Below are 22,990 nucleotides of genomic sequence, written 5' to 3'. Positions count from 1 at the left end.
TACATGTTAAGATCCTCAAAGAGTTCATACTAGATAGAAAATGTACAGAGGAAATAAATGTGTAAAAGTATTTAATCAATAATCTAATGTAAATAAACATTGAAAGGATTCAAACTAGAAAGCACTAAGGCACAACACATTTCAGAAATTACTTTAAATCAGAGTATTTATTAAATAAAATAATCAAAAACCAAAAATATTAGATGGTTATATGTTACTATGGCTCAATCAACAAAATGGAGGTTTCAATAGGAAATATATTCAATATATTCTTCTTTTTTGTATGACATTATTTGAGATTTTTTTGAAAAGTAAATATTATTTATGTTTCAAAATATTATGGCTTTTTCCCGTAATGAAAAACAAAACATAAATATACCTACGAATTTAATCTTCTATTTTTAAATAATTATATCCTTTAAAAAAATGAATTTAGTGTAAATGATTTGATGTTACCCCTATCCCTGACAAGCTGTCTTGAATAATGATTGCTGCATTTGGCTTATTTTACTAGATCAAGTATACACATTGCTAATTGTTATATCAAGTGATTGTAAATTACCAAAAATTAGCTGGTTGTTTCTAAAATGGAAATATAGGCCTGCAGAAGTCAAGAACAGAAATTTAACACGAATTGAAATTGGCTGACAAATCCTGCCAAAGATTTTGATAATTCAGTTACCTGAACCTTGACTACCTCCATTCATAAGATATTTGTAGAAACATATCTCCTATTCATAAAGAGTAAGTCTTAAAATTCTAATTTAATTTCAAACTTTAATTAGACTCTAAACAAAATATGAAATGCAAGTGACTAACATCATCTTTCTTACTGGTGAGCTGCTCTAAGTTAAAATCCTGTATATAGCTAACTATTGTTGGAAACAAAAATTATTGCAATCTATATTTTGTCCACTATAATATTTGTAGTGATCAGTTGCTCGTTAGATTTCTGATGGCTTTGATTATGAGAATTAGGCCCTAGGAATTTTTATTATGATATCTCTGACTTCTATCTCACCATTAATGGCTTGGAGTTATATCAAATTGATTTCTTGTAAACTTTTCATGATTGTCTAGAACATAGCAAGGACTGAGTTAAACCCCTTTGAAAAATAAATGAATGGATGCCTGGTAATAAACAGAAGGAATTCATATTCATTCCAGCTATTTCCAAATAAGCTGTTAGTGAGATTTGATTCTAAAGAAAACTTATTTGCAGGTTCAGAGCAGACGTTAGACTGTTAATTCCAGTGAAACCTTATGTTTTTGTGTGATTCTGTATAAAGGATAAAGAACCCTTGAAATCCAAGACAAGAGAGCATGAAATGTTTTTACAGGATCTGGAAGTTAGTAGATTGAAATCATATCCAAAATATTATGACTATATGCATTTATTAAAGGGAAAATATAAATTTTATCAGATTCTGTAACACATCAAATGAAAAAATCATTAAAATGATATTTTATATGACTATGAAATATGTTTGACTTCTCCACTTCACATATTATTTTATAAATGTCAATTAGAAATTATTTCAAATGTTTATGTATTTATTTTGAGAGCGAGAGAGAGAGCATACACACATGAGCACATATGGGTGAGGGGCAGAAAGAGAGGAGAGAGAGAATCCTGAGCAGGCTCTGTACCATCAGCACAGAGTCCAACACGGGGCTTGATCCCATGAACCATGAGATCATGACCTGAGCTGAAATCAAGAGTCGGACTCTGAATTGCTTAATGTACTGAACTACACAGACGCCCCTAGAAATTGTGTATTTAACTGAAGAGGAACATATGTAAGAATGCACAGAACATAGAATAAAACAGGTTGAAAATAAAATTTGTGTGTTTTTAAAACTTTATTTCCTTTGTAATTCAAACTTAATTTTATTTTATTTTTTTTTCAACGTTTATTTATTTTTGGGACAGAGAGAGACAGAGCATGAATGGGCGAGGGGCAGAGAGAGAGGGAGACACAGAATCGGAAACAGGCTCCAGGCTCTGAGCCATCAGCCCAGAGCCGGACGCGGGGCTCGAACTCACGGACCGCGAGATCGTGACCTGGCTGAAGTCGGACGCTTAACCGACTGCGCCACCCATGCGCCCCCAAACTTAATTTTAAATAATGAATATATTTATAAAAATTTAGCCATGGATTTTTTTTGGAACTTTTTACTCTGATAACCTAGGACGTTGACATAAGAAAGTTTTAATAGTAAATGAAAAGCCAGATTAGAAAGACATTATAAAGTAAAGAAGCAAATATTCTAAGAGGTGTTTTTAGTGTATTCACATGACACGTGCTGCTGCTTCCAAAAGTAATGTAACCATGGTGATTAATGCTGATCTACATATACTGGGCTTCCATTTATTTCTGGAAATACCAAGTGTGTTTGCTACAAAATTGGCCTTGATATATCAGGAGGAAAAAGACTAATAACCTAGACAAATTATTTTAGTGCTATGCACTAATGTCTGATTTTTTTTAAATGCTACAGCCAACACAGTAGTTTTGAAAAATAATCTAATTTTAAAATGAACTAAATAAGGAAAAAATTCATAAGATACTATCAAAATGTTAGATGAGATGTTATTTTTTCTACACAATGTAAACAAGGTAAATAATCTACCTGATTTTCTTTTTTTTTTTTTTAACGTATATTTATTTTTGAGACAGAGAGAGACAGAGCATGAACAGGGGAAGGGCAGGGAAAGAGGGAGACACAGAATCGGAAGCAGGCTCCAGGCTCTGAGCCATCAGCCCAGAGCCTGATGCGGGGCTCGAACTCACGGATGTGAGATCGTGACCCGGGTGAAGTCGGACGCTTAACTGACTGAGCCACCCAGGCGCCCCATAATCTACCTGATTTTCAAAGGATGTTTTGAAATCTAAGAATTATGTACATGTTTAGTAATACATCATCATTTCTAAAGATTCTGAATGCTGTGTTTCTTTTATGTAGATCTTTATAATTTTAAATACATAAACTTATTTGATTATTACAAAAAATTTATGAGTTAAACAGGAGGACAACTATTTCCTTCACACTTCTTTCCTCATTTTATTGCCCAGGAGATCAAAACTCAAAAAAAAAAAAAAGTAGAGTAGGTTGTTAAATAATTATTAAAATATTATTATCCAGGATACAATTATCACTCATATCAATGGCTTGTCAAATTTCACATATTTAATCTCATTTTCCTTCATCAGTAATTGGGCCAGAGCGTCTTTGTAACTCATATATTGTCAGAAAAACATGGTGTTCTCTAAAAACATTTAGTTTACCTTATTTTGAGGGGCAGGCTTATGGCATGGTTCATCAGGATGGGTCTGAAAGCCAATACATTACATATAATAATGCTGAAATATTAAATGTTAGATTCTTTGCCCTAAGCAAATATTAGCATATTAGTAGAAGAAAATTCCAGAAATAAGGGCCAGAACCTTTCTAAATTTAGTAAAGCACATTAAATTACAAATTCTAATTTTTTTTAATGTTTATTTATTTTGAGAGAGAGAGAGAGCAGGGGAGGGGCAGAGAGAGAGAGAGAGAGAGACATAGAATCCGAAGCAGGCTCCAGGCTCTGAGCTGTCAGCACAGAGCCCAACATGGGGCTCAAACCCATGAACTGTGAGATCATGATCTGAGCCGAAGTCAGATGTTTAACAAACTGAGCCACCCAGGTGCCCCTTAATTACAAATTCTAGAAGCTCAGTGAACCCAAAGAATATTGTGGGTTTGAAACCCTCTTGGAGCTTCACAAGTAGAATCTGAAAATGGTGCTGTACTCAGAGGGCAGGGAGAGACTGTAGAAAGAAGCAGGTCATTCTAGATGGGTAGGTGGCAGTTTTAATGAGCAAAGGGAACTTACATACAAGGCTTATTGTGGACCACAGCAAGGTGAGTGGATCCCATACCCACTCATCAAATCTTAATAATTTGTAAAGAGGTTTTAATTGGGTTTAGTCACATACTATATAGGTGTTGTCAACCACCTCACTATCTCAAGCTATGTCTTTGAAGCAGTCTCCAGGGATAAGACAAGCAGAACCAACATTCCAAGGACGGGGAAGGCAGTGCGGAGCCTCCAAGTGCCCAGGTCCAGCTCACAGGGCAATTGGCAGTGACATCTGTTTGATGAAATTCCCCAACAAGGGTAAATAGGAAAACAGCTATTTCTGGGACATCATAGACAAACTGATGAAAGTAAAAGTTAATAGAAACTCTTGAAAGCAGCCAGAAAAAGAAAAGGAATGTTACCACAATGAACAATGATTTAAATGAGCATAGATTTCTCATCAGAAACCACTAAGATAGAAGACAAAGATACAATACCTATATAGTGCTGAAAAAAGATAACCAACACCCAGAAATCTCTATGTGGTGAAAATAGCCATCAAGCATGAAGGCAATATTAAACCTCTTTCTGACTGAAACCATCTAAGACAATTTGTCACCAATAGAAGTACTGTATACTACAAGAAATGGTAAAGGAAATTCTTCAGACTGAAGGGAAATAATTTCAAGTAGAAACAGACCTTCAAGAAGAAATGAACACTGAATATAGTGAATATTTATGGAAATTATTTAAAACTATTATCTTCTTAATTCCTTTTTATTTTTATTTTATTTTTATTTTTTTTTTTATTAAATTTTTTTTTTCAACGTTTATTTATTTTTGGGACAGAGAGAGACAGAGCATGAACGGGGGAGGGGCAGAGAGACAGGGAGACACAGAATCGGAAACAGGCTCCAGGCTCTGAGCCATCAGCCCAGAGCCCGACGCGGGGCTCGAACTCACGGACCGCGAGATCGTGACCTGGCTGAAGTCGGACGCCAACCGACTGCGCCACCCAGGCGCCCCCTTAATTCCTTTTTAAATCTAAATGAATGTTTAAGGAAATATGTATAATATTTCCAGTGATATTAATAGGTTATGAAGATGTAATACTTGTGACAATGTATGAATAAAGTGATGTTAGAATGCATTAGTAAATGGACCTGTATTGTTCATTTTCTCCAGCTCATTGAGATATAATTGACATACAGCATTGTATAAGTTTAAGGAGTGCAACGTGATGATATGACTCACATATATATCACAAAAATGATTATCACAGTACGGTTGGTTAACACATCCATCATCCCACATAATTACCTTTGAGGGGGCTGAGAACATTTAGAATCTATTATCTTAGTAACTTCCAAGTATATAATACAGCATTGTTAATTATTACCATGATTCTGAACATCAGTTTCCCCAAACAACCGTACAAATAGAAGCTTTGTGCACCTGGGTAACTCAGTCAGTTGAGCGCCCAACTCTTGATTTTGGCTCAGATCATGATCCCAGGGTCATAAGATCAAGTCCCAACTCGGGCTCCATGCTGAGTGTGGAGCCTGTTTGGGATTCTCTCTCACTCTGCCACTATCCCCCACTCATGCTCTCTTTCTCTCTCTAGAATAAAAAAAATAAATAAATAAAGCATTTTGTACTGTTTGACCAAATATTTCTATGTTTTACATATTTGGTTTAATATTAATTTTGAGAATATAATGAAAACTTTTGGAATTATACTGTAATGTCTAGAGCAACCATTCTCAATCTACTGTAAGAGGTAAAAGTCAAATTCCAATAGGCAAATTAAAAGAATTTTAAAAATATATTTACATAATTCAGGAGAAAACAGGAAATTAATTTTATGATTATTTTGGTTTTCAGGCATATAAACATATCCGAAGATGATGATACTTTGTCTTATCCCTTTCCAATAGAAATATTCCTTAGAGTTTGTCTTGTCAACTTGCTAAAGCAAGCATTTCCAGAAATATCAAAAACAACATGACGATAGTGAACATCTTTACCTAAGTGTGAATGAAGAGTGATTAGTAATTTCTCCTTAAAAATATTTTTGTTTCTTATACTCATGTTTGCGTAAAATATGGATACAAAGTCCTTTATCTTATATTTCTTTTTATAATTAGGAGTAGATGCTGAATTTTAAATTTTTTTTTCAACGTTTTTATTTATTTTTGGGACAGAGAGAGACAGAGCATGAACGGGGGAGGGGCAGAGAGACAGGGAGACACAGAATCGGAAACAGGCTCCAGGCTCTGAGCCATCAGCCCAGAGCCTGACGCGGGGCTCGAACTCACGGACCGCGAGATCGTGACCTGGCTGAAGTCGGACGCTTAACCGACTGCGCCACCCAGGCGCCCCTGAATTTTATAAGATGCTTTTAAGTCCATCAAATTAAACACAAGTTATAAATCTTTTTTTTTCTGTGAGTATGGTGAATGAGAGAAGGAATTATTCATTTTGTATAAGCACTGTGCCTAAAATAACATTCACTTGAACATCAAGTATTTTCACTGTTCACTCTTTGATAATTGTATCAGATATTGTGCTTTTATTAGTATCATATTATGTTCCTTTAAAAGAATATATAGATACCAAATGTGTTATTTTGTGATGCTCTCTTTGGGCTCCTGAGTTTCTTCTTTGACCTTTTATTTCAGAAAAGCCATATTTCTAAATTTGGAGCAAATATTTATCCACTGCTCAGTTACATTATGTATAATTCTTCAGTTTTATAATGTCATTTTTGATGTATATTTTTTCAACTGTTTCTGTGTATTTTTTCCTTTCCTTTGTCTTTGCATTAGATATGGTATAGTGACACTGTGATTGCTTTATTATCATTAGTTATTTTTGAATGCATGCATGGCTTTTTCTTGCATGGCTTTTCTCCAAGATTTGTTTAGACAAAGAGCAGAGATCAGAAGCTTGAACAAAGAGTTGCTGGGATCATGTGTATTACTGAGTTCACTTTCTCACTACCTGTTGTCCTGGAGATTTGACTGCTTTGCACCAGCTGGTTGTGCTCCTAGTTCACAACATAACCCCTTTGCCAACCCCTTTTCATGTAGGGTCTTTACACTGATTTATTCAGCTGACAATAATTAGTAGCTGAACCATTAATTTCTACTCCACATCTCTTCCCCCTTTTATACTCTGTTTCTCCAGTTAAACTGAGAGATTTAGCAAATACAGGGTCCAGCATCCAATCTACCATCTCCCCGTACATGCACCTACAACGGCAAGAGTTTATTTGCTTCTGTTCAGCATGTTTTATCTATGTATGCAAAACTCTTATTGCTATATATAACCTGCAGAATAATGCATTTTAAATTATTTTTTAACGTTTATTCATTTTTGAGAGACAAAGTGTGAATGGAGGAGGGACAGAGAGAGGAGGCACAGAATCCGAAGCAGGCTCCAGACTCTGAGCTGTCAGCACAGAGCCTGATGTGGGGCTCAAACCCATGAACTGTGAGATCATGAAATGAGCCAAAGTTGGACACTCAACCAACTGAGCCACTCAGGCGCCCCAGAAAAATGCATTTATACTCAGCATTGTCCTTTAATCTGTCCAAAGGGCAGAGCATTCTTTCTGTTTCATTTATTTATTTGAGAGAGACAGAGACAGTGAGAGTGGAGAAAGGGCAGACGGAGGAGAGAGAACCCCAAGCAGGCTCAGTGCTGTCAGGAGAGAGCCTGACGTGGAACTTGAAACCACAAAACCATGAGATCATAGCCTAAGCCGAATTCAAGAGTCAGACACTTAACAGACTGAGCCACCCAGATGCCCCACAGCAGAGCATTTAAAAGCTAGTTTTATTAGTTTACAGTTTGAGGCTATGGCTGGTTATTAGTTTTATCGAATTTTGGAAATGTCTTCTTTACTTTTTTTCCCCTCTCTGTTTAATTCATTATTTGCTTGGTATTCAGAGTGGTAAATAGAGTAAAACTATGTGTATTCTGAAATTTTAGCCATATTGTTTCTGTGTATATGTGTGCATGTGGGTGGTGATGGTGTATTAATTTCTTTGCTATTTTGTATTTGTGTATATGTGTTAAAATTAGAAGAGGAAATGTTTGCAGCAATATCCCAATTATCTCTTTTATTAACATTTGCTGGGCTCTTTATAAAGATTTAGATAAAGATACAGATATAGCTATAGAGTTATACAAAGAGATACACATAAAGATACAGATACAGACACAGATAGAGACATAACATTATTTTAAATACTTTATCTTCGTTACCAATTATTATGCTACTTTCTTAAAATTTGGGAATACAGTGTTAAAATTTAAATATTTAAAAAATAGGTAAAATTACTAGTTTTCTGAATCTCTGGTTTGATAGTAAACTATGTTATTCCATAAAAATCATCTACATTTGTAAAGAACAATAATGTTGAAGTTACTGTTATTGTCATGTCTAAAATCATGATTTTAAATAGAATCCTTTACAGTAATGAAGCATCTGTGCTCTAAATAGCTCTTCAGCTTCATAGCCATATAATTGGTGCCAGAATTCACTATACCTAGATTCTGATAAATACAAGGGCACCAAGAGACATATCTATGGGACTCAAACTGGTACTTCAAAAGGAATTCATCACTCACCAGGACTCCACTGCTTGTCCACGTCACCTAAACAACCCAGGACCCTACCCTGGTACATACTTTTGGTTTTATTGTTCACATAAAGTTCTTACTTATTTTTTAATCCATATCCATTCGCTCATTTAAAATACATTTATAGAGTGTTACTATGTCCAAGTCTTATCCTGGGCAAAGTGAACAGGATGAAATTCTTACTATCAAAGTGTTTATAATATGGAAGGGAAAGCAGACAATAAGCAACCAAACAAATACACAATACTGTCAGATGATGGTAAGTGCTATAAAAAACAAAAATTGTGCATAAAAACAGAGAGAGTGCAGGGAGTCTTGTTTTCAAAACAGTGTTCAGGAAAGACCTATATGATAAGGGAATATTTGAGCAAAGATCTGGGAGAATAGAAGTCTGAGTGGTGATATCTAGGAATAAGCATTAAAGATGAAAAAAAAAAAAAAAAGAATGAAATGTCTTTGAGTCCTTAGGGTAGTTAGTAGCATCAAAGAATCTGTGAGACTAGTGGAGAGCAAGCACATTAAGTTGTGGAAAGACTTAATATCGATAGTATCATGGAGCCAAAGCATAACAAAGACTTTACATTTTACTTTGAGTGAGATGAAAAGTATTGGAGTTTTTAGCCCAGATGCTATATGTTATGTCAGTAATCACTCTCATTATCATGTTGAGAACGTATACCTATTTAGAGTGAGATACAGAAAATACTCGTGTGTGTGTGTGTGTGTGTGTGTGTGTGTGTGTGTGTGTAGACAAGTGGGGAGTTAGAAGGTTATTAGTATAATAGCTCAGCAAAGAACATACAGTGGTTGGAATGTGGAGGTGAGGGTAAGAGATCAGATTCTGAATATATTTTGAAAAAAAAAAAGATCCATCAGGCTTGGTTCATGAATTCTTTATGGGAGAAAAAAAGTATTCAAAGATGACTAGATAGTGTTTAAACTGAAGAACTAAACTAATAGATGTTCATTAATGAATGTGGAAGCCTGCGGTTGGAGCACATTTTAAGGTTGTGAACTAAGTGGGTATGTGGAGTAAACAGACATACAAGTTAGGAGTTTAAGGAAAAGTCTGAGATATATAAATTGGTTTTTATCCAAAACTTGTATGACATGCATGGCCATAAAATCAAATGAAATTACCTATGAAGGCGTATTTATATAGAGAAAACAGGAGATCTGTAGTGAGTTCCACAGTGTACCAAAATTTACAGGTAAAAATGAATAGGATACAAAAAAGAGCCTGAGAGTTCAGTGCACTAAAAGGGCAAACAAAAGAGAATGGTGTCCTTAAATTGGAGTATCTTCTTAAAGAAACGGGAAGATTGATGGCATAATGATTGTACACAGACTACTCAGAAGAAATTTACTTGAAAGGGAACAGAAGAGTGTAGAGTATCTGAGATAGAGAAAGGCTCACACAAGGTTTTGGTGTTTGTTTAGTTTCAACGTGGGCAATATATTTTTAATTTTTTTAAATGTTTATTTCTGAGAGAGAGACAGAGCATGAGCACGGAGGGACAGAGAGAGAAGGTGGCACAGACCGAAGCAGGCTCCAGGCTCTGAGCTGTCAGCACAAAGCCCAATGCGGGGTTCGAACCCACAAACTGTGGGATCATGACTTGAGCCAAAGTTGAACACTTAACCAACTGAGCCACCCAGGCTCCCCTCAACGTGAGCAATATTAAAGCCTGTTTATATCCCGATGAAGATGAGGAGAAAGAGAAAAGCAAATTATGACAAAGAAACACTGAGTAGTCACAAGTACAAAGTCAATAATTATTGGCTGTTGTGAATAATGCTGCAATCAATAAGCATGGGGTTGCAGATGTCTCTCTGATATCTTGTATTCATATATACCCCAAAGTGGGATAGCTGCGTGATATGTTAGTTCTATTTTTTTTTTTTTTGATGAATGTCCACACTGTTTTTCATAATGGCTGAAGCAATATACATTCTCACCAACAGTACACAAGGGTTCCCTTTTCTCCACATACTCTCCAGCACTATCTCTTGCCTTTTTGATGATAGCCATTCTAACAAGTGGACATCTTGTGTACAGCATAGTGATTATACTCAACAATACTGTATTATATACTTGAAAGTTGCTAAGATACTGGAGCTTAAATTTTCTCACCACAAAAAAAGAAGTGGTAATTATGTGATGTGATAGGTCAGTTAAATAATGCTAAAGTCGTAACCATATTACAAAATGTACCAAACAGACATATTGTAGTCCTTAAACTTACACAAAGTATTATGTCAATTATATCTCAAAAACAAAGACAGTGAATGGATAGGAAGAAAGGAGTTGAATCTAATGTACATATGTTATTGCCCTCAGAGACCAACATGGCTGTTCATTCTCACAGGAGGGAGTTAGAATGCCAGGGAAAAGACACAGCCTAGTTCATAGATTTAAAGAAAAGAAAATGTAAGTGTTAATTTTCTAATTTCCTCTGTATCATCAAGATATTTGGAAACACATCTACCATCTAAAGCTGAGCAGAAGCAAGCGGTAGAGTACATTTGAAGAGATAAAAGACACTGTGGGGAAAAATAGGAAAGTTAGTTGACTAAAGAAAACATTAGAATACCCAGTCACCACTGAAGTTTCTGGGAATGAATTTAAAATAAGACCAATTAACATGGTTGTGTTTGTCTCTGGCCACAATGTTACTTGAATACCAGCTCAACAGGATAGATAGATAATAGATAAATAGATAGATGACAGATAGATAGGTAGATAAAATTAATTACATGGCCCTGCTACCCAAACACACACAAATATTTTGTCCTTCTTAAAGGTCATATCCAGGTTAGTACTTTTCCCCCAACTCCTTTATTTTCCAGATCATTCAAGGCAGTTTCCAGCTCAAACTTCTCTTTTACCATCAAGTACCTTCTGTATGGCATTGTCCAAAGCCTTTCAGACCAAACCTTTCAAATTCTATAATTTCTACCTCAAGTCTCACCCAGATTTCAGGATAAAATGTTTTTTTAAAACTCATCCATGTTTTTAGTTGTGATCACTCAAATAATCACATAATGAATACTATAAAGTAAGAAGGTAAGTTCTATTTAAAAAAACTTTTTCCAGCTTATTTATACATTTATTGTTTGTTTGTTTTTCCAGATTAAACCAACATTACATGCCAGAGGAGTACCTTGGTTTCAATCAGTAAATATATTAATATCATTGATATTTTTCTTAAATTACCTTAGCTCAGGAGATTGACAATAGGTATCACAATTTAGGAAGATAGTTTGGACATGAGGTATTATTTCTCTCTCTCTCTCTCTCTCTCTCTCTCTTTTTGTATATACATACATATATGTATATATATATGTATATATATATATATATATACACACATATATATGCATGTATATATACAGCTAGACATATACATAGAAAGATTATCTATTTATCATCCATCTATTTACAAAGAGAAAGACACTAGATTCTTTAAATTTTTGATATTTAAGGGAGGTGAAATATTCTATATTAATTATTATTATTAATTATATAACATTCCAATTTTTAAGATCCTGTTTTTGTAATGTGAACAATATATCTTAATAATCCAAATTAGTAAAGAGAAAATAATCTCTAAATTTTAAAAAATATTATAAACTATTATCTGAAGTAGATGTGCTTGAATATGTCCCTTCATTTTGATTAAATTACACATTCAGAAATAAGTTATTAGCACAATGAGCAAATAAAATAATGAGTACATTTCCTTCAATAAGATGGATATCAGTTAAATATGAAATTAATGTTATTATTTCTGCTAATAGAATCTTGGGAGCTGGTGATATTTAACAATAAAATGCCTATTAAAGCAGACTGTATAATCATGGATATGCTTAATTCTGTGTCAAGAATAAAGTTATATCAGAATTTGTTTTAGAGGCTGCATGCAATGTGAGATGTTGTGACTTAGAAGAACAGAATAAATAATTTTTTTTTAATTTTTGTTTTATTTTTAGTATTATAATAATGTTCACCAGAACCATTTCATTATTTTAAGTCATTTTTTTAAATATTTTGGGTCTTCTGTTTATGACAGCATCCAACTTATTGGAAGCCAGCCTCTTCCAAATAATTATAACTGCTGGAAACAGTCATTTTAAAATGTAGACGGTAAGTAGCTAAGGAAAAAGGCAACAGATGTATCTCTTAGGTAGGTTTGTTTGTGTGACAACAAAAGCTGAAACCAAATTTCAATTCTTTTGGGATTTAGCTGCAAAATTAGGATAGTAATGCTACAGGTTCTCTGCTCATTGCAAAATTCTTTAATTGCTACAAATATATGACTTTATGTAGAATTCATTATGTAAGCCACTTTACATAGCAAGTAGAGAAGAAAATGAGCTTTACAGTGTGATATAAAATTTCAACTTCTTTGACATTCTAAGCAATATAAAGATGTTTCTTCCCATCAAAGTCATATTTCAGGTAACAAGAATTAACAATGAGTTCTGTGTTTTAAAAATTCCGTGAAAAAATGGAACCTTCTTTTATCTTTTTATTGTATCACTGAATATTCAAAAATTAAAGTATTCAATTATTATTAGACTGATCTATTTTAATTTTTTTTTTCAACGTTTATTTATTTTTGCAACAGAGAGAGACAGAGCATGAACGGGGGAGGGGCAGAGAGAGAGGGAGACACAGAATCGGAAACAGGCTCCAGGCTCTGAGCCATCAGCCCAGAGCCCGACGCGGGGCTCGAACTCCCGGACCGCGAGATCGTGACCTGGCTGAAGTCGGACGCTTAACCGACTGCGCCACCCAGGCGCCCCAGACTGATCTATTTTATAGAAGCTTAATAGGGAAGGTAATTTTCATATTCTGGTTTTATTCCATTGTAGTCACTTAAATAATTATATAGGGATAGACCCAGGATGGAAATGTTTCTTAGGTGGGAGAGGAAATGAGTGTCTTTTTGAATGTCTATCTGTGCCGTGTTACCCAAAAGTTACACATCTATGGTTGATGCACAAGTTTGCATCTTCATAGAAAAGGCCTTACATGGTAGACCTCACTCCATAAATACCTACTTTGAGTTAAATACCATACAGTGTTATTACAGATTAAATAATGGAAATATATTGTATTTCTTTTTTTTTTTTTTTAACATTTATTTATTTTTGAGACAGAGAGAGAGCATGAACAGGGGAGGGTCAGAGAAAGAGGGAGACACAGAATCTGAAACAGGCTCCAGGCTCTGAGCTGTCAGCACAGGGACCAACGTGGGGCTCGAACCCATGATCCATGAGATCATGACCTGAGCGATGTTGGACGCTTAACCGACTGAGCCACCCAGGCGCCCCTACATTGTATTTCTTAACAAAGTATTAAGGTATAGTTTTTAATAAAGTATGAAAACAGACTGAATCAGCTTTTTTTCACCTACATTACTTGTCCTAGCTGGTTTTAGTATTCTATCATAAAAATTTGTTCCATAAATTATTTTACCTTTTTCTGTAATGTTGTCCAAAGTATTTACAAAATATTTATTTGAATTTAGAAACTGTGATCATATTTTTTTCTGACAAAAGGACTCATGAGTTGATGTTTGGTTTAACAATGAGCACTGCTTGTTCAGCATACATTTTCCATGTCTACAAATGGCATATGCAATTATTTTTTTTTTAATTTTTTTTTCAACGTTTATTTATTTTTGGGACAGAGAGAGACAGAGCATGAACGGGGGAGGGGCAGAGAGAGAGGGAGACACAGAATCGGAAACAGGCTCCAGGCTCTGAGCCATCAGCCCAGAGCCTGACGCGAGGCTCGAACTCCCGGACCGCGAGATCGTGACCTGGCTGAAGTCGGACGCTTAACCGACTGCGCCACCCAGGCGCCCCTGGCATATGCAATTATAAATGATTTTTATTTTCCCCGAACTGATCGAAATTCTTAAAGATTGTTATAGCTGAATACATAGCTATAAGATTTTGTTGAATTAAAAGTATGACATAAAGCTAAAATCATAAAAACAAATAATATATTATTTAATATGTAATTGTAAATTGTAATTGTAAATTGTAATTAAAATGTTAAAAAAATTTCCCAACACTTTCTGATTATATCAAGTTAAATGAATATAATACATTATGATTTAAAAGTATCAGTGAAATATTTTTGATATATTTCTCATATACACAATGAGTAACCCTGGAGAAGTAATATATATTTTTGAAAATAAAGATGGTTTTATATCTTTTATTTCAAGAATAAAAAAATAACAAGACTTAATTTTTTGTCAGCTTATCATCAAAAATAAACAATACATTTTGACTTAATTCTACTCTATTTTTTTAGAAGGGAAGAGGGCATGAATTGGAACCAGCTGAAAACATTGCATACCATTGCTATCCTAGAAATCCTTTAGTTCCCATCTACTTATACCCATAAATACAATTTCTAAATAATAGTACCTAACAAAAACAAGAATATAAATATACTGAATGTTTTATTGTAGCAATAATAGTGATACAAAACCAATACAATAATATCACTTATTTTTAATTATATATATATTACTAATTTTTTTCTACTTGTTTATCTTTAATAAGATTTGTATTTTTTAAATTTTTTAAAAATTCTTTTAAGTTTACTTATTTATTTTGAGAGAGACAGAGACAGCAGAGGAGGGACTGAGAGAGAGGGAGAGAGAGAATTCCAAGCAGGCTCCATGCTGTCAGCACAGAGCCCAAAGCGGGGCTCAATCTCACAAACTGTGAGATCATGAGCTGAGCCAAAACCAAGAGTCGTTTAAATTATGAGCCTCCCAGGGACCCAACATCTGTATTTTATATTTAAGACATCAATATTTGCTGTATTTTAAAATGCTAGGTTCAAATGTTTAGTCATGGTAATATTAATGGTAACTCAATCTAGAAAAAAATTTAACAACTAAACAAAAAAGGACCATTTGGGTGGCTCAGTCAGTTAAGCAGCCAACTCTTGATTTCAGATCAGGTCATGATCTCATGGTTTGTGGGTTTGAGTCTCACATCAGGCTCCATGCTGATGGTGCAGAACCTGCTTAGGATTCTCTCTCTCTCTCTCTCTCTCTTCCTCTCTCTCTCCCTGCCCCTCCCCTGCTCCCTCTTTATCCCTCTCTCTCTCTCTCAAAACAAATAAATAAACATTAGAAAAAATCTAAACAAAAAAGATAAATAAATACATAAGTAAATAAGTTTCCATCTATTTACCTATTTTATTGCAAAAAATATTATGGGAACCTAATTAACGATTTACCATCATAAAAGTACATTACATTACTGTGGGGACACCTGGGTGGCTCAGTTGCTTAAGTGTTTGGCTTGAATTTAGGCTCCTGTCATGATCTGATGGTGAGTTCAAGTCCCACTTTGGGTTCTGTGCTGGGCATGGAGCCTGTTAGAGATTCTCTCTGTCTGTCCTTCTGCCCCTCCTCTACTAGAGTGCTCTTTCTCTTTCTCAAATATATATGTTAGATTACTATGAAGTCTGTGAGGTAAGTGAAATATAAAGTTTAAAGAGAATTAAGACTTTTGAATATTAATGAGATTATTTTAATGATTTCTACTAATGTCAAATCATTATTATATATGGACTGCAGTATTATTGAAAAAGTAAATAATAGTATATCAGGCACCACATTTTTGCAATAATATGAACTTTTGATGAAACATTTTAGATAGCAATTTGAAGCTTTCAAAACATATCTCGTGCTTATACAAATAAGGCAAATTGCAAAATGGCAGTTACAAAGCACCCAATTTAAGCAACTTTCTACTTTCAGTAGGGATTAAAAAAAAATGTCTGAGTTGGTTTTTAAGTATTATATAAATGTAAAGTCTTAGGAAGTAAAAATTATTACTTAAAAAATTTTAATGTTTATTTTTGAGAGAGAGAGAGTGTGCAAGTGGGAGAAGGGCATAGACAGAGGGAGACAGAGGGAGACAGAGAATCTGAAGTAGGTTCCACACTGTCAGCCCAAAGACTGACATGGGGAATGAACTCACCAACCGTGAGATCATGACCTGAGCTGAAGTGAGAAGCTCAACTGACTTGAGCCACCCAGGCATTCCCCAATTATAACTTTTTTTTTTTTTTAATTTTTTTTTCAACGTTTATTTATTTTTGGGACAGAGAGAGACAGAGCATGAATGGGGGAGGGGTAGAGAGAGAGGGAGACATAGAATCGGAAACAGGCTCCAGGCTCTGAGCCATCAGCCCAGAGCCTGACGTGGGGCTCGAACTCACAGACCGCGAGATCGTGACCTGGCTGAAGCCGGACGCTTAACCGACTGCGCCACCCAGGCGCCCCCCCAATTATAACTTTTTAGGGAAACTAGGCTACAAGGCAAAAAATAAGTATGGAAAGGATTGTTCATATACATCAGTGTCTACGTGCTACCTGGCCTTTCCAAGTCTTGCAGTTTTGTGAAGAACATGTGCTTAGTTCTGACCAATGAACTATGAAAGCCACTTCTCAGTTGCGACAGCTAAGATGTGGGTTGCCATTTCCATTTCACTCCTTCCTTCTTCAATAACCCTTGGGGCTTTTTGTTATAGATGGCCTAGCTTCATGTTGGAAGAGAACCTATCACCTACAGCACTCTTCTTTGTGTGAGAAATAACATTTGTGATACTAAGCAACTTTGATTTTAGTGTGTTTTTACTATCATAGTGACAATCCAAATAGAAAATACTGACTTAATGGTTGGGCAGTGAGCAGCAAAGAAACACTTGTTAAAACCTAAGAAGATAAAGATTCATATTACTGATGCTCAAATATTTGGTAAATGTATCATTTGTCATAACCTTTAGAACTGGAAAGGTGGACAGGGAGTGTGAGGCAATGTGAGACAGATGACTTGGAGCACTTTAGCTAGAGCATAATGGAGTCTCTGTTTTCTGAAGCTAGAAATATTAAAAGAGGAATAATTTTGGTGTTGGTGAACATCAGGAATTAAGTTTCAGATATATTAAGATGCTATTTAAACACCCAAAGAATCAGGTTTCAGGAATTAAGCCCAAGAACTTTCAAACATTTGGAGGTTGGAATAGGAAAAAGACTGTATGAAGATTAAGCCAGTATGATCAGGAAAGTAGTTAGAGAGGGGTGCCTGGGTGGCTCAGTTGGTTAGGCATATGAGTTTGGCTCAGGTCATGATCTCGTGGTTCGTAAGTTCAAGCCTCATGTCAGGCTGTGGGCTGACAGCTCAGAGCCTGGAGCCTGCTTCGGATTCTGTGTCTCCCTCTCTCTCTGCCTCTTCCTGACCCTCTCTCTCTCTCTGTCTCTAAAATAAACATTAAAAAATACATACATACATACATACATACATACATACATACATACATACATAAAGGAAAGTGATTAGAGACGGCAAAATGACAAGTTATGGGAACTTGCATGTTAAGCAAGGGTGTCAAAAGAAAGAATGTAAGATCAACTTTGACAAACGCTGCTTCTGATTAGTCAAAAAATATGAGTATCATAAATGACCATTGAATCTGACATGGTAACATTGAATATGTTTGATATCTTTGGTGAAAAGAAAGGATCAAAAGTCTAATTGGAAGTTGTTTAAGAGAGAGAGAATAGGAGACAGTGTTATGGATGTATATTTTAATAATGTTTGATCCAAAGTTAGTAAGACTAAAAGAGTGTCTGTAAGAGTCCGTTGAAGTTGGAAGTGGGAGACAAAGTATTCCATGTATATTAATGTAGAGAGATAGCAGTATGTTTGCAGCCTGGTGGGAATACTTTAGTAGAAAGACAAAATGAAAGACACCTAAGAGATTTTTTTTAAATGTTGGAGGGGATCTTAGGTGGCCCAGTCGATTAAATGTCTGATTCTTGATTTCGGCTCAGATCGTGATCTCATGGTTCATGGGATTGAGCACTGCATTGGCCTCTGCACTGTTTGGGATTCTCTCTCTCCCTGTCTTGTCCCTCCCCTGCTCAAATGCTCTCTTTTCTTCAAAATAAATAAATAAACTTTAAAGAAAATTTCAAAAAAAAATGTTAGAGCAATTTCTAGCATAGTTTGCAGTTTCAAATGTAAGAAGTGGCCTTAACTAGGTGCATAGGAAGTTTATAGTAATAGCAGAGGAGGTACTATGCAAATGAGCCTGTCATATCCAATAATGGGAAATGGTAGAAAGACTATCATGTCCTTCAAACTAGTTTTGAGTTTAAAAGTGCCTTAACTCCTCAAATATTTGACTCTGGGGTAAATATTTCTACATATATTTTCCCCAACTGGAGAACAAAATAACTCACTTAGGCTGCATAGTACAGGAGTGGGAGCAAAGAGTAGAAGTCGTAGCAGGAGAAATTTCATCAAACCATGAAAAAGGATGTCATAATAATTAAAATTGATGTAGAATGCGCTGGCTTTGGAAATGCTTTAATGCTGTGCATTACAATGAGATTTGCACTTGATGACCTCTATAATTTCTCCCTATGCACTAAACTATTTCCATGATTTAGGCACATTGGAAATATTTAATAATTTAAATAAACTACCAGTGGTTTTGTCTAGACTGTTGTTAAGTGCATGAGCAAGCTGTACTGGTTCTCTTAATTCTATATTCTATAGAATTCTATATTCTATATTCATTCTTACAATATATTAAAATATTTGAGTGTGCCAACTCCTTTTTTTTTCTTTAGAGACAGATTGAGAGAGCATGAGCAGAGCAGGGACAGAGAGAGAGAGGTAGGGAGAGAATCTCCTGCAGGCTCCAGGCCCAGCACAGAGCTTGACACAGGGCTCAATCCTATGACCCTGGGATCACGACCTGAGCTGAATCAAGAGTCAGACGCTTTAATGACTGACCCACCCAAGCACACTGAAGTGTGCCAACTCTTTTCTGTCAGGATCTTAACAGTTGCATGCTTTATCTCCTAATTTTAAAGAATCTTCAACGCTTTTACACTTCCCCTGTCTTCTTTCTTTGCAATAGCATGATACAGTATTGAACTGAAAACATTATTGGATTATGTAGCTCCACATATAGACTGTCAATCATCTGTGTCTGATGTTGAGGTCTCTGAGACACTGATAGTCACTAGCTTCCGTACAATAAATTGCACTACCACAACCACTCAAACTTGTATCTAATCTTCTCTGAACGTTTAAATGACAGAGTTTTATCAAACAATTATTCATTGAAATTTGTATCTATATTCAACAGATAATTTGAATATTTTCTCTGTGAAATACAGTATAAAACAAATAAATGCAATAGACAAAGTTACATAGTAAACTGTTTTTTCCATGTTGACATTGTTATTCCCCAGATGTGTATGCTTTTGCATAAGAGTATCAACTAGGTAATAACCTAGATCACTTAAAATAATTAATCTCAAAGTATCCTCTTTATTTTTCTCACTCTTTAAGGATTTGAGATGATAAATATGTTGATTTTGTATGCATAATATAATAATAATGAAGCATATACACAAGTACATATTATTGGATCTCATTAACTCTTCCGTCAGGTTGAGAGGAAAACAGGGTAAAACAACTCAGATTCTAGTTATGTATAATCTTTGAGTCCAGCTCAAACTTTCATCTGATGAATATATAGGAAGAATTTGAGGCAGAAGATTGTTGATTATATTTCTCTTACTCCAAAGCAGAAGAGCTATATCTAATTTAGGGCTACTTCTAACTTGGACAACACATTTTTTAATGCTTAGGTCATTTCAATCCAGAAATGTTACTACCATAGAGATACAGTCATGAGCATAAAATAAAGATTTTGTTTGTTTTTCCTGACATACAAAGGGTATAATACTGTGTTCCTGGTGATGATGCTAGAACTTTCAGTCATTCTCACTCCCAGCAACAGTACATAGACAAACAAACAAACAAAAAAGTCTACACAGTGAAGAAAATAAGAAGAAATGAGCTAGAGGAAAAGTATTTGCCAGAAAGGGGGAAGAGGAACGGAAGTTAACAAAGAAAAATAACCAAGTGATATCATAGAGAGTACAAAGGTGAATAAACTTAATGAAAACTAAATGAAGGTCAATAAATTGCACAATGAAAAGGCTAAAATGAAACATGAGTAGCTTTCAGACAGAGATTGTGAACAACCATAAAATACCTAACTACCTAGACAGAGACATTTTGAGTAATCTTCCAAGATGGGATCAATAAGAGTAGTCTTAATGTTGCTTCAGAAGAGAACAATTAAACCAAGAACGAGGCAGAGAGATATATTAATGGAACAGATTCATTGCCTATTCAGTCTTCTCCTTTGATTTTTATTTTCTTATTCTATTGTTTTCTCACTTATTCTATAAATCTATTCTTATAAAGAAAATAAAATCATTTTAAATAAAGACATTTGGTGAAGTGAATGGAGTCAGATTTGCATTTTATATAACATTGGGGAGGAATTTTATAATACAACACAGGGTGAAATCTGGTTTGTTTTCTTTAGTGGTTTTACAATTCGCTAACACTGCTATTTCTTCTCTGAAAGCTACTGCAGAGATCTCATATACACAGAGCTAGCAAACTAATCTGAAAATACCAAATATCATGACAGGAAACTGTGAAACCCAGCTTTCTTCCATACAGAGACATTCTTCGGTGCTGTTAAATTATCCTTCAGTAGAAAGTAATATTTTGTTATCATGTAAAAGCAAGTGACATACATTTAATTCTCCCATGCATATCTAGCAATACTGATCAGAATGCAGTCAAAAACAATGAGGAAACTATTCAGCTGAAATACATAAGACAAATTTAACTATCATTGTCTTTCTGTTGTCTCCAAAGTTTACCAAAAAAAGTTAAGACGTTTAAAATGTAACTTACAAAAACTAATAAGTAAATAAATAAATAAAATGCAGCTCCCGAAATCTCAGTGAGTCTCATAGGATAATGATATAGATTCACATTCAAGGAATCACAAAGTTGTGTGGATCTAGTTTCTTTCACCCACATGGCAAGTCCTCCAAGAAGATTCAATTCAGTAAGAATATCAGAATTTCAATTTTTTAGATTTTAAATTTTTTTTCAACGTTTATTTATTTTTGGGACAGAGAGAGACAGAGCATGAACGGGGGAGGTGCAGAGAGAGAGGGAGACACAGAATCGGAAACAGGCTCCAGGCTCTGAGCCATCAGCCCAGAGCCTGACGCGGGGCTCGAACTCACGGACCGCGAGATCGTGACCTGGCTGAAGTCAGACGCTTAACCGACTGCGCCACCCAGGCGCCCCTCAATTTTTTTAGATTTTAAAAGAGAAATGTATACGTAAAATACAATTATCCTACAATCCTATAATTGCAGTTTTAGAAACCAAACATCACTAAAATAAACAAGAATCAATATTCACAGAATAGATTCATCAAGGTTTCATCAGAAGATAGATTGTGGATTGCAAGATTAGATTTTCTCAGAAGGAAAAGCTCCAGATTAAAACTTTAGCAGCATCAACATTTATATCAATCACCTTCTCTTCAGCATGATCATCTCACCCTAAAATACCTAAAATTCTTGGAGGACATCTTATCAATTCTGGAAAGTTCTTTTCGAATATTGCACTGCAGTTTTTTTCTCCAGAATTTATATGTAGGAGGATCTTCTGATCAACTGCCCACAAGAAAATACATGTGGAAAGAGGTGGAATGGAATGATAAGGGGTTTATGTTTATTTTGCATTATCATAACAGGCATAATACCTGGGCATCATGGAAGGGGCAGATGGAAATTTCTTAAGACATATAAGGGGGGGGGGAATGAAAAGCCCTTATGAAATTTCTTGGGAAGCCATGGTTCTATATGGCTTCTTTTATAATCCATATGTCGTAACATTTCTCTCTTTCTAAAGAACAAGGACTGTGTATGTGAACAGTTGAGATGATGGATGTCTCAGTCATCTTGGGCATCTGTAATAAGTTACCATAGACCAGGTGGCTTAAAAAACAAACATTTATTTCCCAAAGCCTGGGGAACCTAAGATGAAAGCAGTACCAGATCTGGTGTCTGGTGAGGGTTCTCTCCTGGGTTACAGATGGCCATTTTCTCCTTGTATTCTCATATGGCAGAGAGAGAGGAGAGGGTGTGGGAGTGGGAGAGGGAAATGGGAAGGGAAAGTGGAAGAGACAGAGAAAGAGAAGGAGGGAGAAAGGAAGAACAAAAGAGATAGCATCAGAAGCTGGTCTGTCTCTTATAAGGACACTATAATCCAATTCATGAGTGCTCTACCCACATGACCTAATTACCACTCAAAGTCCCTACCTCCTAATACCATCATATTGGAGGTTAGGGTTGCAATATATGAATTTGGAGGGTGAAGGCACAAACATTCATTCCATCACAAATGATAAGCAAATCAAAAACTTTCATTATTAATGCAATTATAAGATTTTTCTATAACTTTGAAGAAATTTGTTCCCAACCTACTATCACATTTCCTTCAATCTAATCGTGTGGGTAAGATATGTATTCATGTTACAATTCA

The sequence above is a fragment of the Puma concolor genome, chromosome F2, assembly GCF_028749965.1.
Source record: "Puma concolor isolate L17-30 chromosome F2, mPumCon1.1.hap2, whole genome shotgun sequence".
NCBI lineage: Eukaryota > Metazoa > Chordata > Mammalia > Carnivora > Felidae > Puma > Puma concolor.
Note: the sequence above shows the minus strand (reverse complement) of the source record.